Raw genomic sequence first — 18,131 nt, forward strand, 5'->3', positions numbered from 1 at the left:
AACGTTCAGTATGGCTCTCCTGAACACACCGATTCCATATTCACATGACAGTCGTGCGTTTTCACTAACACGAGCGGCAATATTGTGGAATGATAATCGGGGGCTGTCCAGCAAAGTTCCGATTGATCGCGAAATGTAAACCACGGTGAAAATCAGAAATATTTTATTTGTAACAGTTAGCTACGCCTTCCAGCTACTTCTCTATGTAATCGGCGTTCTGACTTAGACATTTGTCGTAGCGTCGTACCAACTTTCCAATACCCTCATCATAGAAGGCAGCCGCCAGTGCTCTCCGCCAGTTCTCTACACTGGCCTACAGCTCGTTGTCAGTGCCAAAATGTTGTCTTCATATCCAGCGGTTCACGTGAGCAGAGATGAAACGCAGAGGGAGACAAATACGGGCTATATTGTGGGTAATCAAACATTTCCAATTGAGAACGATTCACTGCCCCTACAGAATGCCGCTGAAAATTGTCTTGAAGAAGAAACCGCACGACACTTATGTAATGTTGGCTGCGTACCTTCAGGCGAAATTTCTCACCAGCCCCTCGTACTTGGCGGGAGACACTAATTTCTAGACATTTTTACGTGCTCACTGTGAGCTCAGAAATGAGAAGAGCGACGTGATGCTATCTAGGGTCATACTAGAGGCAGTGCCCAACACATCTGTGCAAAGCTTCTTCGGATTTTCATAGTCGTTTCCATTTCGCGACCAATCGGAACTTACTTTCTGGACATCCCTCGTACGTTTTTATTCGCACGAGACAAACGCGAACTTCTCACAAATAAACGATATTCAGTTACGCTCCACTCCTCACCCCACAACCTTTCCTTGTTTACAGAATTTAGATGGTATTACTCAAATGTGCAGTTGTGCTGAAATGCAAATAATTTGCTTAGCCAAGCATATAGCTAACTTTATGACAATTTGATGGCAACGGCCAGCACTGTGAAATTTGTATCTTAAATAAACAAATAAAATTTGCTGCTATCAATTATCTTAGTAATTTTTAGATTAATATTATAGAATTTAGAAGTGTGATATCTACATTACTAAGCAAGGTATGAAGTTGGAATCGCATCGGGGGGAGGGAGGGAGGGGACAGAGTTTCAAATCCTGTCCAGCCATTCAGATTTATTTTATTCTGTGGTTTCCACAAACTACTTAAGGCGAATATTGGGATGATTTCTTCGAAAGTGACATTCTCAATTTCCTATCTCAGACTTCTCCAAACTTGGCTTTTGCTGAACCGTATCTTTCTTCTTTCATTCCAATATAATTTAACTATACAGAAGCCAGGAAGGTTGATATTAAACTTGAGAAACTCCGAGCATGTGAAGTGTTACCGTGACAGAAAAAAATCATTAAAAGCCGAACATGCCTTTAAGATCTAAGGTATAATTTAGTATGCGCTACTTTAATGTATAACATGAATGATTCAAGGCCCTAGCTATAGATTCTAAATTGGATGTTTCCACAGGGTATTATTTAATACGAAAGGTAGGTGTTTAAAAGAAATAATCTTTCGATTAACTCAGTAATTGATTCAATTAAAAACATATTTATTCCAAACAGATAATAAATGAATATGAAATGATTCACAAACTCTTTATACGGACTCTAACTAGTGGATTTGTTGATTTGCAGTGTTACTGGAATCAACAAGAAATATGCCCTACTGAGGATAGTAGCGTTCTGAAAATCATCCTCTTGTTAAAGCCAGTGAAAAACAATGACTGTGGCCCTGACAGATTTTGAAAAACTCATAGATTTACTCCAGTAATACTGGTCCTGAAACAGGTTATCTTATCGATTTCTGCAAGCGCAGATCAAGTGCTTCTGATCACCATAATTCTTCACCGATAGTTGTGCAGAACAGCACCATCGTGCGAATGCGTTTGTGGTAGAGGACGAGAGTCACTCTGCTGTCGTAACAACTATGGACCCCACTCGTCCGCCAAGACGCACGCCGCTGTCCGTCTCCGATGTCCACGGTTGATATTCACAAGATGTGCACAGCTCCACGTCTCCTTACGAAACATAATCTATAGATTTTCCCAAGACGTGAATATGGTGTCACCGCAAGGCACCAGACTTGCTGGGTTGTAGGCTTCAAATCAGCCGCGGTCCGTTAGTACACATCGGACCCACGAGTCGCCACTGTCGACGCTAGCAGACCGAGCGCCGCCACTCGGCTGGTCTTACGAAACAAGCTAGCGCACTGCCCAGTTCTACAGCCGACGTTAATAGGAATGGTTCACTTGTTATAGCTTCAGAGATCTCATTTGCAGAGACGCTAGTTACCACAGCCTTCAGCTAAATCAGTAGCTACGACCTAGCAGGGGCCACGTAGAGTTTATGCATTGACAATTGATCTACATGTGTGAAGCAATCAGAGTTGTAAAGCAGCATTCACAGTTCGGTCTATAACTGCACTTGTAAATATTATTGTACAAAGTCGAGATCGACGTTCATCGCTGTTGCTGAATTAAAGCTAAGTATTTAATTGTATTCCTGTCTACTAACTTTCTAATTACCTACGATGTTCCATATACATCCCGTCAAGTATAGTTCATTGATCCTCACGTCAGCCTACGTGGACAACGCGTGCAGTTAATGGCCAAACCTCGTGATCAAACTAAGAGTCAAATTGCGTGACTCAACCGGGTCACCGTTTTTCCATGAGGCCCATAGTTCCGCCTCATACATAACAGCGAATACCTCCATCTATTTCTGGCCGCCTCCCATATATTAACCTGTCTTACGCCCTGCTATTTCTTCCTGTCTAAAAGGACATGCCCGCCAATAGCGGAAAACGCATACACAGCCACCCAATAGCGCGGTTGCATCAAGTGCACAAAATCCCACCAAGACAACGCACCATGATAAAACACCAGCAGCAGTACAATACGCCCTTACACTTCTAAGAAACTGTCACTTCAGCTCCATCTCCATGACGTCACCGACAAATTTACCAATGATATATTTTCGCATCCAGCAGCTCGCCTCGCATCAGAGGTTCTCTGAAATTAGAGGGCTGTTCATGAGGCTAGCCCATTATTTTCTGCAAGCCGTATTTCTGTTGAAATGTTTAAGATGGTTATCTTCAAAGGACTCTCTCCAAAACATGAGAAAGTGCCACTCTCCTGCTGCAAGAGCTACTTCCCGTCCTCAGTTTGGCCTACGGACAGGACTCAGTTGTAAAATGCATAATAGTCCGCTACCCCCCCCCCCCCCCCCCCCCCCGCCCCACGCCCACCTACCCTTGGCTGGTACCGGCATCCCGATTTCTATGGAGACAACAACTGAGATTTCAGCCTGGGCTGACTGCAAGGGGCATACATTCTCGCTGCATTCGTTGCCCTACCTGTACCAAGTCACATAGTTACAGCAATACTGACCATTTTGTTTACTTGCAAATGGCAAGTTAATAGTTACAGATAGTGCTGGTAGTTAGCGTTTTGGTACATAAATGATAACTGCGAGAAAAAAATTATCTTTTCCTTCTTTTTTCAGAAAGAAAGTGATTAAAATTTTGTTAATGCGTATTGCAAAGGTTAAAGAACATGAAGCTACATTATGAAGTAACAAGATAATAAATGTCGTGTGACTAAAATAGACGAAGCAAACAAATGCTGTAATTTACTGCATGACATAATTCACCGTCATTCATTAGCAAAACCATACAAATTAATAAAATTATTCACCAGTACATAACATGGAACAGTTGATAAGGTACATTTAAAATTAAATGCAAGTAATGAGGACGATGCACCATCTCGTGGGAAGTGACAGCACGAAGAGTCGTCGTTGATCTGTAGGCGCCGCTAGATGGAAATTGGTGGCATTCCAACCCACGGTCTTCGGGCTGCCACTATCGTCGCGTCTCTTGCTTGATTGCCGCCAGTTAGAGTACCTCGTCATAGATACAACAATAACAATTTTGATTAAAGTCAGTTTGTTCATTTAATATACGATCTGGCACGCGCTTCTTACCGCTATAAATTTCCAATTCTTGCAACAAATCTAACCTTCTTCCCTTGGACGCATTGTGTAATACTTTCATTCCGCGTGTAATGTCTTGTACTGTATGCTTCACAGTATTGATGTACGTACCAAAAGCTCTTTTATTTTGTCCTATTGTTTTTCAGTACATAATATATTTGCCCTTATGTTCGTTTTAGGCTGTAGACAGGATATGTGACCTGAAGATTTAAAATAAGAATATTACGGACGATGCAAAGGCGTTGCACACTGCGTACGCATTTATAATACTACATGTGGTATATTAATTCCCTATAAATCTTTTAAAAGGAAGCCAATAGCAATTTTTACAGAACTCTGTTACTTGAGACAATTTTTGTTTTGGTTTGTCTGTTCTCAGATCTGAAGATCGTAGTTAAGCTGCCGAAACTGGTCATCACTTTGTAAGAAAAAAAAAAGAAGAAAAAAAAGGACAGAAATTTTTTGAAAGTTTTAAAAAGTTTTATAGTATATTTTTACAAATGCTATAATTTTACATTTGATTATGTGCTTACAATCGCCTTCTCCTATTCTGAGAGTATGAGATGTATTGAAATTAGACCGTGGTTATCCCAAATTACTTCGGGAAAATTCTGGAAACGTTCCTGCCATAAGACCACACTCGACTGCTAGCCCGATGCTTGTCAAACTGGACGTGTACGAATCGTCTTCCGGATGTTCTAGCTATTCGTATGTTTCAAGCTAGCAAAGAAGAGTTGAAGAGAAATTCCGCCTAATGCAAAAGGTAATTTATTTATTTTTGCATTGGTCATATAAATTTCTCCACTTTCTGGACTAGTTGCAGCTTTTTTTTATTACACGTATTCTGCTTGAAAATTATTATGTCCTATCGTAGAAATGGCTCTGAGCACTATTGCTCGGAGCACTTGGGACTCAACATCTGAGGTCATCAGTCCCCTACAACTTAGAACAACTTAAACATAACTAACCTAAAGACATCACACACATCCATGCCCGAGGCAGGATTCGAACCTGCGACCGCAGCGGTCGCAAGGTTCCAGACTGAAGCGCCTAGAATCGCTCGGTCACTCTGGCCGGCTCCTACCGTAGAGATTCATATTATTTTCAGTTTAACACCATTTAATATCAAAGGCTTTAATTTTATATTAGATTATATATATAGACAGAACAAAAAACACCCACTGAAGATCTCCTGGAAAGTTCTGAAACGAAACAAAAATAAACAAATTGCACCTTGCTTAAGATAATATTTCTCTTCAGTTTGATCTGTAAGTATTTAAATGCCTGTGAATATGAATTTATTTACTCTTAAACTGTAATACCGTACACGTAAAATCCCCCGCCGCCCACGCGCACACTCACACACCTTTGCGTTCCGCGAGTCTCTGACCACCTCTGCCCGGCGCACAGGCGGCAGCCGTCAGCTCCGTGGGAAGAAGCGCTGATTTAATTGCTTGAAACCCCGCCGGCGGCGCTGCGTGCACCTGGCGCGCCGCATTCTTCGGCTCAGATTAACTCGGCGGCACTCGCCGGCCGCCATCGGCAGAGGGAAGTGTCCATACGGACGGTAGGGCGCTGTCCCCTGCCTCCATTACGCCGCCATGATTTATGTCGCGCCGTAAAGCGGACTGCAGCGACGCCCGCCGATACGAGCCCAGCAGCGCGCAATTTCCCAGCACTCTATTACGAAGTAATTGTCGTACTAAAGCTGCGACCTGTCTGTCGTCGCTCCCTCGATGATGGCGCAACGACCGCGGGCAACGTGTCATTACAGGTCAGTAAAGGAGGAACGTTTATCCTGGCGCAGAATTTGTATGCCGACGTATGAGAAAAAGGCAAAAATTTCCTTACAAGGGAACCTCCCCATCGCACCCCCTCAGATTTAGTTGTAAGTTGGCACAGTGGATAGGCCTTGAAAAACGGAACACAGATCAATCGAGAAAACAGGAAGAAGTTGTGTGGCACTATGAAAAAATAAGCAAAATATACAAACTGAGTAGTCCATGCGCAAGATAGACAACATCAAGGATTGGGTGAGCTCAGGAAAGCCGTGGTCCCGTGGTTTGCGTGAGCAGCTGCGGAACGAGAGGTACTTGGTTCAAGTCTCCCCTCGAGTGAAAAGTTTACTTTCTTTATTTTGGCAAAGTTATGATCTGTCCGTTCGTTCATTGACGTCTCTGTTCACTGTAATAAGTTTAGTGTGTGTGTTTTGCTACCGCACCGCAAAACCGTGCGATTAGTAGACGAAAGGACGTGCCTCTCCAACGGGAACCGAAAACATTTGATCGCAAGGTCATCGGTCAACAGATTCCTCCGCAAGAAAACACGTCTGATATATTCTATACGACACTGGTGACGGCATGTGCGTCACATGACAGGAGTATATTGTCGACCCACCTAACTTGTACACTTGGCGAATGGGTAAAAAGATTCTTCTACCTTGCCCGATTTAGGTGTTCTTGTGGATGTGATAATCACTCCCAAAAAAGTGATGGAAACATAACGGACGGTCAGATAATAATTGTCTGAAAATAAAAAATTGAAGTTTTCACTCGAGGGAAGACTTGAACCAAGGACCTCTCGTTCCGCAGCTGCTCACGCTAACCACGGGACCACGATTCTCCTGATCTTGCACCATCTTCGAAGTTGCTTATTTTGCGCATGGACTACTCAGTTTGTATATTTTGCTTATTTTTTTCATAGTCCCACACAATTTCTTCCTGTTTTCTCGATTGATCTGTGTTCCGTTTTTCAGGGCCAATCCACTGCGCCAACTTATAACTAAATCTGAGGGGGGTGCGATGGGGAGGTTCCCTTGTTAGAATATCCTCGACGCCTCAACTAAAATCTACCTCCACCCTGCGCAAGCCACCTATCTGTGTCAGGAAGAGAGTACTTCTGGTATCACTACCATGTTTCCTCCTTCCTCTTTCCATTCGTGAATGGGGCGTCGAAAGAATCACTGCGATAAATCTACGTGTCAACTCTATTGATCTTTTCGTCACAGTAATATCGCGAGTCTTATGTGGGAGAAAGAAATGTGTTTCCAGACTTCTTCGAATATACGCTGTGGATATCAACAGTGAACTACTCTGTGATACGTGGATGAAGATGAGAAACCTCTGATCAAAACCACACTTGACGGTACATAATCAAGAAGACTGGCCTTGTAGAACTCATGGGTCTTTTCGATCAAACTCCAGTGAGCTGGAAGTGGGGCAGGGGAAATGTGAAAGTTCGTGTCAGTATCACTGCGACATACGTAACTGCAGGACTTTGCGAACTGCAGACAGGCGATGTGAACCATCAATTTCTGTTTCTCGACGGGATCGTATCTCGAGAGTATTTTTCCAGGTAGAATTTAAAAAAAAGCTTTGTCTGAAGAGCTGTGTGTGTTAGATCAAGTGTGTATCTGGAAACATGAAAATTAAGAGAACAATATGACATGAATTCGATGGCATTATTACAAGTGCCACGTTCTTTTACATGTTGCGGCGTACCAAATATGTAAACATGGTTGGCATGGAGACTAGTCCACGTAAAAGTAAAGAATATACATTGGCGCACTTCGTAGGGTGCTATCATTTAAGAGCGACACAGTATCAGCCGACCACGGTGGCCGAGCGATTTTACACGCTTCAGTCCGGAACCGTGCGACTTCTACGGTCGCAGGTTCGAAACCTGCCTCGGGCATGGATGTGTGTGACATCCTTAGGTTAGTTAGGTGTAAGTAGTTCTAAGTTCTAGGGGACTGATGACCTCAGATGCTAAGTCCCATAGTGCTCAGCGCCATTTGAACCATTTTTTTGACACAGTATCCCAAATCTCCATTGTGAGTAAATCTATACGTGATGGTGTGTGACGGAGAGTAGTTATGGTGTCACCATACGTTCCGCTCTTCCATTTTCCATTCGCGGATGACACGAAGGAAGAATTATTGCCGGTAAATCTCCGTAATAGCTCCAGTTTCTCAGATCTTCTCGATGTGGCTGTTTCGTGAGACGTTTGTGGAAGGTACCAACGTGTGTCACGTTCGGCTTCTGTAGCTGAGGGGTCAACGCGGCGAATTGCTAACCGAAGTGGCCCGGGTTCGATTCTCGGCCTGGTCGAATATTTTCTCCGCTCGGGGACTGTGTGATGTGTAGTCCTTACCTTCGTATAGTCGTAATTGACATTACACTTACTGAGATGCGTGTTTGGGCACGTCCCGAAAGCTAATAATTTTAAAAAAAAAGTGTTTCACGACTCCTGCAGGAACGTACTCCTTCGGTATTTCAATAACAAATTTATCTGTAATTCACGACGCCTTTTCCTTAGCGTCTGCCACTCCAGTTTGTTGAGCATCTCTGTAACGCCCTCAATCCTAGCAAACGATCCCGTGGCGAAACGCAGCATTCTTTGTTGGATCGCCTCCATCTCTTCTATTAATCCAACTTGGTAAGCGTCCCATACAGATGAGCAATACTTAAGAATCGGTCGAAAAAATGTTCCGTAAGCCACTTCTTTCGGTAGTAAATTACATTAAGATTCTTCCAGTGAATCCCAGCCCGGCAACTGCTTTTCCTACAGGTTTTTTCATGTGGTCAATCCAGTTTCGGTCGCTCCGGACGATTATTACGACATGTTTTATGGTAGTTTGTTTTCCAGTGAGTTTCGCCAATAGCGTAATCGTACAATCCAGGCGGAAAATGTCGTTACTAAAATACTGTAGGACTGTCGACTCAAGTAAACGAAAAATAAGAAATACTTTGTGGAAGCGAGGAGGAAAGTTATTTATGATTCAGTTTCACTAAAACTGGAATTGGTTGACAGAACACATCCCGAGATATCAAGTAGTAGCTAACTTGGTATTGGAGGGAATCGTGTGGCCGGCCAGTGTGGCCGTATGGTTCTAGGCGCGTCAGTCTGGAACCGCGTGACCGCTGCGGTCGCAGGTTCGGATCCTGCCTCGGGCATGGATGTGTGTGATGTCCTTAGGTTGGTTAGGTTTAAGTAGTTCTGATTTCTAGGGGACTGATGACGTCAGAAGTTAAGTCCCATAGAGCTCAGAGCCATTTTTGAGGGAATCGTGTGAGGTAAAAACTGTAGTCTACAGTAAGCAGATTAAAATGGAAGCAGATTTCAGTAGTTGTACAGAGATGAAGAGACTTGCCACAACAGACTACTGCGAAAAGTTGCATGCAACCAGTGTTTTGACTGAATTCCACCACGAGAAAAACACACTGTGAAGTGTGCTTCTCTTTCTGCATCGACATTTGTGTGCAGTAATTTTTTTCTGTGGGTTTACTTGAAGACGTTGGTAGAACTGAAGATGGAGTGGTTACTATAGACCTATCTCTCTCTCTCTCTCTCTCTCTCTCTCTCTCTCTCTCTCTCTCTCTCTCTCATAGTTACAGTAAATACACATGAAAAAAAAGTTTTGCATCACCCTAGTTCCCAGAACTCCTGAAGATAGACGTTGACTGTGGATATTGTATCACAGACACAGTCCCTTTGACTGTTCAGAGATGTCACTAAACCCTCCCAGCCCGCATCTCGTGGTCGTGCGGTAGCGTTCTCGCTTCCCACGCCCGGGTTCCCGGGTTCGATTCCCGGCGGGGTCAGGGATTTTCTCTGCCTCGTGATGGCTGGGTGTTGTGTGCTGTCCTTAGGTTAGTTAGGTTTAAGTAGTTCTAAGTTCTAGGGGACTTATGACCACAGCACTTGAGTCCCATAGTGCTCAGAGCCATCAAAAACCCTCCCAAAGATGTAAACAACCATGCATGAGCAGCGCCTATTAGGCGGAGGGGGTCCGACAGCCGATCAGTTCCATTCATTCCACCAGGAAGGAGGTACACGGCTCGTGTTTTCTGTAGTTGAACCACGCCTACATGGTCGATACCGCGGTTCGATCGCGTCCGCATTGTTATTTTGAGCCAGAAAGGGCTCTCAAAGAGGGAAGTGTCCAGGCGTCTCGGAGTGAACCAAAGCTATGTTGTTCGGACATGGAGGAGATACGGAGAGACAGGAACTGTCGATGACATGTCTCGCGGAGGCCCCGCAAGGGCTACTACTGCAGTGGATGACCGCTACATACGGATTATGGCTCGAAGGAACCCTAACAGCAACACCATCGTGTTGAATAATGCTTTTCGTGCAGCCACAGGACGTCGCGTTACGACTCAAACTGTGCGCAATAGGCTGCATGATGTGCAACTTCACTCCCGACGTCCATGGCGAGGTCCATCTTTGCAAACACGACACAATGCAGCGCGGCAAAGATAGGCCCGACAACATGCCGAATGGACCGCTCAAGATTGGCATCACGTTCTCTTCACATATGAGAGTCTCATATTCCTTCAACCAGACAATGGTCAGAGACGTGTTAAGAGGCAACCTGATCAGACTGGCCTTAGACACACTGTCCAGCGAGCGCAACAATGTGGAGGTTCCCTGCTGTTTTGGGGTGGCATTATGTGGGGCCGACGACGCCGCTGGTGGTCATGGAAGGCGCCGTAACGGCTGTACGACACGTGACTGCCATCCTCCGACCGATAGTGCAACCAAATCGGCAGCATATTGGCATTCGTCTTCATGAACGACAAATAGCGCCCCCATCGTGCACATCTTGTGAATGACTTCCTTCAAGATAACGACATCGCTCGACTAGAATGGCCAGCATGTTCGCCAGACATGAACCCTATCGAACATGCCTGTGATAGATAGTAAAGGGCTGTTTATGGACGACGTAACCGACTAACCACTCTGAGGGATCTACGCCAAATCGCCGTCGAGGAGCGGGACAATCTGGACCAACAGTGCCTTGGTGAACTTGTGGGTAGTATGCCACGACAATACAAGCATGCATCACTGCAAGAGGACGTGCTACTGGGTATTTGAGGTACCGGTATGTACAACAGTGTGGACCAGCACCTCTGGAGGTCACTCTGTATGGTGGTACAACATGCAGCGTGTGGTTTTCATGAGCAATAAAAAGGGCGGAAATGATGTTTATGTTGATCTCTGTTCCAATTTTCTGTACAGGTTCCTGAACTCTCGGAACTGAGGTGATGCAAAACTTTTTTGCTGTAAAGCATGTGCTGAAACGCAGTTGTTAATTTGAATAGTTGCCTCAGATAAATGAGTTGCTAAGGGGTGAAAGAGAATAGGACAATTAAAAGGTAAATATTTATTTCAGGCCATAAATAATATTTAGTTTAATTTTAACTCCACAGCTTTTGAGACAAGGTGAGTCACCAAACCTGTTAACTTCGAATATTTATGAAAAGGTTGAAGATAAGATAATGTTCTTCTTAACCAGACGATGAATGGTGCCTTTTCACAGCACTATTATTAACACGATTCTGCATTAACTACTTTTTTCCAAGCGGAAATCCAGCAAGGTCTTTTCAGACCGTCATAGCTTTACTGGAGACGAATTCCACATCGTTTCACCTTCCGAGATCCGATAAATATTTTTGGAGAAATTAACGTATTTAGAATTCATGATTTTTCTGCTTTGTTTCGCTATTTTTATTTATTTATTTTTTATTTACTTAATCTGCCTCGTTAGGGGCATCAGACCCTTCCTAACGTACATCGGACCAGCGTTTCACACATACAGTATCTTTTTTTACATCATAGTTACGGAAGAAATAATAAGTTTAATATGACAACCAGTATTAAAATGATTTGAGTGTCAGAAGTGGCAGTGTGATTAAATTATACTAATCATGAACTAATGTAGTCAATACTGGTAGTAGTTGTGCTACTGCAGCTGCTGCCACCACCATCTTATCCGGAAATTCGTGATTTTGTATCCAGATAAGCAAGTACGTCAACGTCATGTGGGATGAGCAGAAAACGGAATGTTGCACTTCCGCAATACAGGTTTGAAAGGGGCAGACTTTTGTAATTTATCTGTCTACTATTCTGAATCTGTGTTTGGTATCGCTTAGTAGTGTCAGCCTGGAGCGTTGAAACAAGCCGGCCTTAACAGTTCAACTTCCTCATAATGTGTGGTACTTAATACATTCTACAGTCTTTCATCTCTCCGAAACTACTTAACACATTTCGGAGAGTGGAACGTCGTTTCTTTCGAATCTTTCAGACGAATAACTACAGCAATAGCAAACTTTACTGAATTCCATTTTTTTACATTGATATAGTTACCTCTGTAATTAATATTCTTATCAGAAGAGACGGCTGATATCGTTACCTCTGTAATTAATATTCTTATCAGAAGAGAGGACTTTTTTTTATTAATAAACTAGCTGGAAATGGAACTGGAATCTGTTACACTCTTGCGGAATATTTTGAGCTTAAATGATTCACCGTATAATCTTGTCCGTTCTTGAGGTACACGGCAGATTACCATAGCTACTTGTGAAAAGTGTGCTTCAGACGTAGAGATGGTGTGGCTCGTGATAGAGGCAGCGGATGCTCGGCAGGGCCAGGGACAGGTTTGTCTGTACGCCGCGCTGCCCGTCCATCTCTTTCATTGCCCTCTCTGGTGTGAGAATGCGGAAGCTATCAATTTACATCTGCATAGTCGTTTACAACTCATCACTGAAAATCCATACGAATTTATGCGTGAAAGAAATAACTGAGCGGGACAAATTTACGACGCGTGGGTTCATATGTCGTGTTTGTGCCTGTGTTGCGTTAATTCCGTTTTCCGCGAGACACTTGATTCAGCGGTAAAGGTAATTAGCAGTACCTTCTTCTTGATAAGAAAACATATTTATTTTGTTTTTCGTGGTCGGCGTCCACAAGGAAGTATTGTACTGGCGAAAGTTTTAAGCAACATGTCTTTGAATCCAGTGGAATAACCTTCCACAGGAATTTATTTATTCGGAAATGGAAGATTTCACAAATAAGAAAATTTTGATCAGAGAGTAGTGAGTGACGTCTAGGAAGATGGAAACGTGCTACAGCGCATTCACAATTATTTTAATTTTGACGAATAACGTTGCCTTGTATTGTCTTCAAGACAACAGAAGTCGCTGCAAAACGGTTACTACTGAATGTCTCTTTCTCTACTGATTACTGTTTTGTGGAATGATGTCGTTATGGCTGGTATTCCATTGTTTTGTCATTTGTAACGACTTCATGTTTTATGAACTCTAAACTGATGTTCCCATTTGATTAGACAACTTGGAATATTGTACCTCGAGTGTTCAGGAAACCACAGAATTCGTAGCGGCATCATACGAAATTTAAGCTGCTCAACTAATAGACAGATTTAATCGAAATAATATTACTTGTAAGATATCACTTCTACGCAAAGTTAAGCTATTAATTCAGGCTGATTTAACACATATGCAAGTATGCTATTAGACACAGCATAATTCACTCCAACATACAGACGTTGGAACTCTGTATTTCTTGCCTGACTCTCTAACAACATGAAAATTTTTGCACCAGTCCATCAGAAGGAAGGGCCGATGAAGAGCTAGATGGCTGGACAATGTGTTGGCTGACATTACCAAGACGTAGAACAGAGGATGGAAAAGAAAAACAGAGAATGTGTGCAGTTCGATTGTTGAGGAGCTGTAATGCGAAAGACGAAGAAGAGTAGGAGAAGGGGGGAAAAAGATAATAAGCCTGCATGTTTAGTAATATAACGTGGTGTTCGGTCTCTGCTCACGAAATCTATTGCTGGGAAATGTGCCGCTGGAGATTCATTATTTACGAGTTCATGACTTCCTTCTTCTCGAGAAGAACAATCACAAACTCTAAAATAATATGACGGCTGCGATGCCCTAACTGGAGTAGACTTACCAAGCCAACACCATGTATGTTCCATAAAGTTCAAGCTTACACCTTCCATCAACTATGGTAGCTAGTATTGTACCAGTATATTCAGAATAAGTGGAGAGCAGTACACCTACCATCACCTATGGTGCACCTTCCATCAACTATGGTAACGAGTATTGTACCAGCATACATAAATAACTGGAGAGCGGATGGTATCGTCCTTACACTCTATAGTCTTCTAGTAGGAGTTACCAGGTACTATACCGATCCGTACTCCTGGCAACGCTGGTTTCTCCCCACATCACCACAGCGCATTTATGATATGGAGATTAAGTTCGAGACTGAATCATGACTCGCCAGAGAACAACACACGTCTACATTCGATGCGTCCGCCTACAATGTCTCCGGGCTTTGTCATGTTTCTAAAGGAAAACACGCAGTAATGCAACGGCTGTGGAGGTCGTCCATCAGATGACGTTTTCGGACTGTTTTGGTTGATCTCGAGCGTCCTTTTATTGTTTGAAAGGGTGGGTATCAGTTATTACATGCGAAGTCATGCGTAGACCCGACCACAGTGAGAATTAATTTCGTCACAATTAGGTACAGACACGTTCCTGTTCAAAGTAGTCCACGCTGTCACCTTGAAGTACAATTACGGAAAATTATGGCGGAAAATGCCTTCACGAGTGGCCGTGACGACTTGCTGTTAACGCCAATAAATATACTGACGATGGTAATGAGAAAGGAGTGATAGTGTTTGCGGATAAGATGATGGAACGAGCAAGTAAAATGTTAAAAGCTGAGAAGGTCGATGGGGCAAATGACGGCAGAAGGAGCATGGTGTTCAGCGGAGTGGAATTCAATTATCCGCCATGAAGAGGAAGAAGAAATTACACTGAACGCACATTGAAAATATGGATTAAGGTGGCATAAATTTCTGCTGTATTATGAACAGTGAAAAGAAATGCCAATTTTGGAAAACTTCACAGCTTTAATCGTACAGAACTGTATCGCATCTCTTCAACACGAAAAAAAAATTGTTCTGTATATGGGTTCTGGTTTTAAAAATAGCCAGATTAAGCGAGTCATCACGCACGAACGAGACGACGCACTTCCAAAAAAGGCATATTATGTCAGAATTTTACAAAAAGAATGAAAAATCAGAATTAAACCAGCCAGTGATTTATTCGGACGAAACGTGAATTCCCACATTGTGATTAAATCTTGCCGGCCGCGGTGGTCTAGCGGTTCTAGGCGCTCAGTCCGGAACCGCGCGACTGCTACGGTCGCAGGTTCGAATCCTGCCTCGGGCATGGATGTGTGTGATGTCCTTAGGTTAGTTTAGTTTAAGTAGTTCTAAGTTCTAGGGGACTGATGACCACAGATGTTAAGTCCCATAGTGCTCAGAGCCATTTGAACCACTTGAATAAATCTTGCCACGGCGTAACTGAGACACTGCTGCCACCCTACTGGTCAGGTTTGAAGGACATCTCACTGACACTTATTATTACCACACACTGTAATTTACCAGATACTTCCCAACTTAAGTTTCGCCATAATACTGATTCCAGAAAATCACGTTGCTGAGACCTTGTTATATCACTCTTACTTGACGACATGCGAACACAGGTTGAAGTAATAAAATTTGTCATTAATTTCCACATTCTTTTTGCGTCACTCATTATGACGGACCGTTTCCCTGCTGATACGAGGGTGAGTCAAATGAAAACCTTAAATTCGTAATAGCAAATCGAAATTTGTCGCCGTTATCGTGTAAGTTGGTAAGCGTGCTACAAACAGCGTGCAGAATGGCCTGTGGGTGGCAGCATAGTGCAGATGCACACATACCGTCGCAGTATCAGTATATAGATGGCCGCCCCACTTGCGACTTCCACCAGGGAAGAACAGCGTTCTGTTGTTCGGTTTTTGCGCAGTGAAAGTGTGAAACCTATTGAAATTTAAAGACGAATGAAGGTTCAGCACGGTGATGCATGTTTGTCACAGCAGCAAGTCTACGAATGGAGTAGGAAGTTCGCAAATGGTGTGACATCAGTGGAAGATGCTCCTCGTCCAGGTCAGGCACAACGAGTTGTGACTCCACAGAACATTGCAGCAGTTGAAGCCATAATGAAGGAAAACTGCCGAGTGACACTGAATGACATTGCAGCATGTTTACAGATTAGTCATGGGTCAGCACACCACATGGTGCATGACGTGTTCCAGTTTCACAAAGTGTCTGCAAGATGGGTGCCACGGCGACTGAACGACGTGTTGATGCTTGTGAAGAACTTCTTCGGCGCTTTGAACGAGAAGGTGATGGCTTCCTTGCAAGAATCGTTACTGGGGACGAAACCTGGGTTCAGTTCCACCAACCGGAAACGAAGAGAGCGAGCATGGAATGGCGCCATTCCTCATCACCAAAACCAAAGAAGTTGCGAACAGAACCATCAGCAGGGAAGGTTATGCTGACTCTCTTTTGGGACGAAAAAGGCGTCATTTTGGAGCATTACATGGCTAGAGGAATCCCTGTCAGCAGTGCATCATACACAGATCTCCTAAAATATCGTCTGCGGCCTGCAATCAAATCAAAGCGACGTGGATTGCTGTCAGCAGGTGTCCTTTTGCAACATGATAATGCAAGGCCCCACACTGCCCGCACAACAGTTGCCACAATCAAAGACCTGCATTTTGAGTGTCTTCCTCATCCACCATACTCACCAGACCTTGCCCCAAGTGATTTCCATATTTTTGGACCACTCAGAGACGCAATGGGAGAAAAGAAGTTCCGTTCTGATGAAGAGGTACGCCACACGGTGCATGAGTGGTTGCGCGGAATATCGAAAGAATTTTTTTTTCTAAAGGAATTTATTCACTTTTTAAGCACTGGAGGACTTGCATTGAGCGTGGGGGAGATTATGTTGAAACGTGATGCAGCTTTGTACCACTTCTGCACAATAAATAATATTTAAAAAAATATTTAAGCTTTTCACTTGACTCACCTGCGTATCATCACTTCCACTGGGCACCATTGTCCTCGGACGAAAATCCACTCTCTGATCAAAAGTATCCGGACACCTATTACTGCTCACTTCCCTTCGTAACGGCTTCATCTCTGCTGGAGACTCTTTAATGAGGTGTCTAAATGTCTGTGGGGGAATGTCAACCCATTCTTTCTCAAGCACCGAAATCAGACAACGAAGTGATGTTGGACTCGGGGCTCTGGAGTGCAGTCGACGTCCTAATTCATACCAGAGGTGTTCGATTAGGTCCTGCGCAGGCGAAACTATTTCAGGAATGTTATTGTCCACAAATCATTGTCTCACAGATGCTGCTTTATGAAAGTGTATTGTCATGCTGATCCAGTCAGTCGTCGCTTCCGAACTGTTCCTGTACTGTACGCCGTAAACAAAGCTGTAAAGTGTGCTCATATCCTTCCGCGTTTCGCGTTTTCTTAAGTACATTAAGGTGACCTCGCCCTAACTACCAAAAGCACTCCCACACTTTAAGAGTTACTTTTTCCGTAAATCAGTGTTGGCCCTAGACATGATGGCGAGTAACATCCGCCAGGCATTCAACAATCCCAAACCCTTCCATCTCATTGCCACAGAGTATAGCGTGATTCATTACACCAAATCACTCGTTTCCAGCCATCCACTGACCAGTGACGTCGGTCTTTACACCGCCTCGACACTTCAAGCGTCGCTCATCATTGACTACAGAAATGCGTGTGTTACGAGGAGCTGATCGTACGTCGTATACCATTATCTTCGATTCCATACGCGCCATCACGGTGCTAGATGCACTGCTGGTAATACACTACTGGTCATTAAAATTGCTACACCAAGAAGATATGCAGATGATAAACGGGTATTCATTGGACAAATATATTATACTACAACTGACATGTCATTACATTTTCACGCAATTTGGGTGCATAGATCCTGAGAAATCAGTACCCAGAACAACCACCTCTGGCCGTACTAACAGCCTTGATACGCCTGGGCATTGAGTCAAACAGAACTTGGATGCAGCTTAAACACGATACCACAGTTCATCAAGAGTAGTGACTGGCGTATTGTGACGAGCCAGTTGCTCGGTCACCATTGACCAGACGTTACCAATTGGTGAGAGATCTGGAGAATGTGCTGGCGAGGGCAGCAGTCGAACATTTTCTGTATCCAGAAAGGCCCGTACAGGACCTGCGACATGCGGTCGTGCATTATCCTGCTGAAATGTAGGGTTTCGCAGGGATCGAATGAAGGGTAGAGCCACGGGTCGTAACACATCTGAAATGTAACGTCCACTGTTCAAAGTGCCGTCAATGCGAACAAGAGGCGACCGAGACGTGTAACCAATGGCACCTAATTCCATCACGCCGGGCGATACG

This window comes from Schistocerca serialis, chromosome 5 (genome assembly GCF_023864345.2).
Source record: "Schistocerca serialis cubense isolate TAMUIC-IGC-003099 chromosome 5, iqSchSeri2.2, whole genome shotgun sequence".
In the NCBI taxonomy this organism is placed as follows: Eukaryota; Metazoa; Arthropoda; class Insecta; order Orthoptera; family Acrididae; genus Schistocerca; species Schistocerca serialis.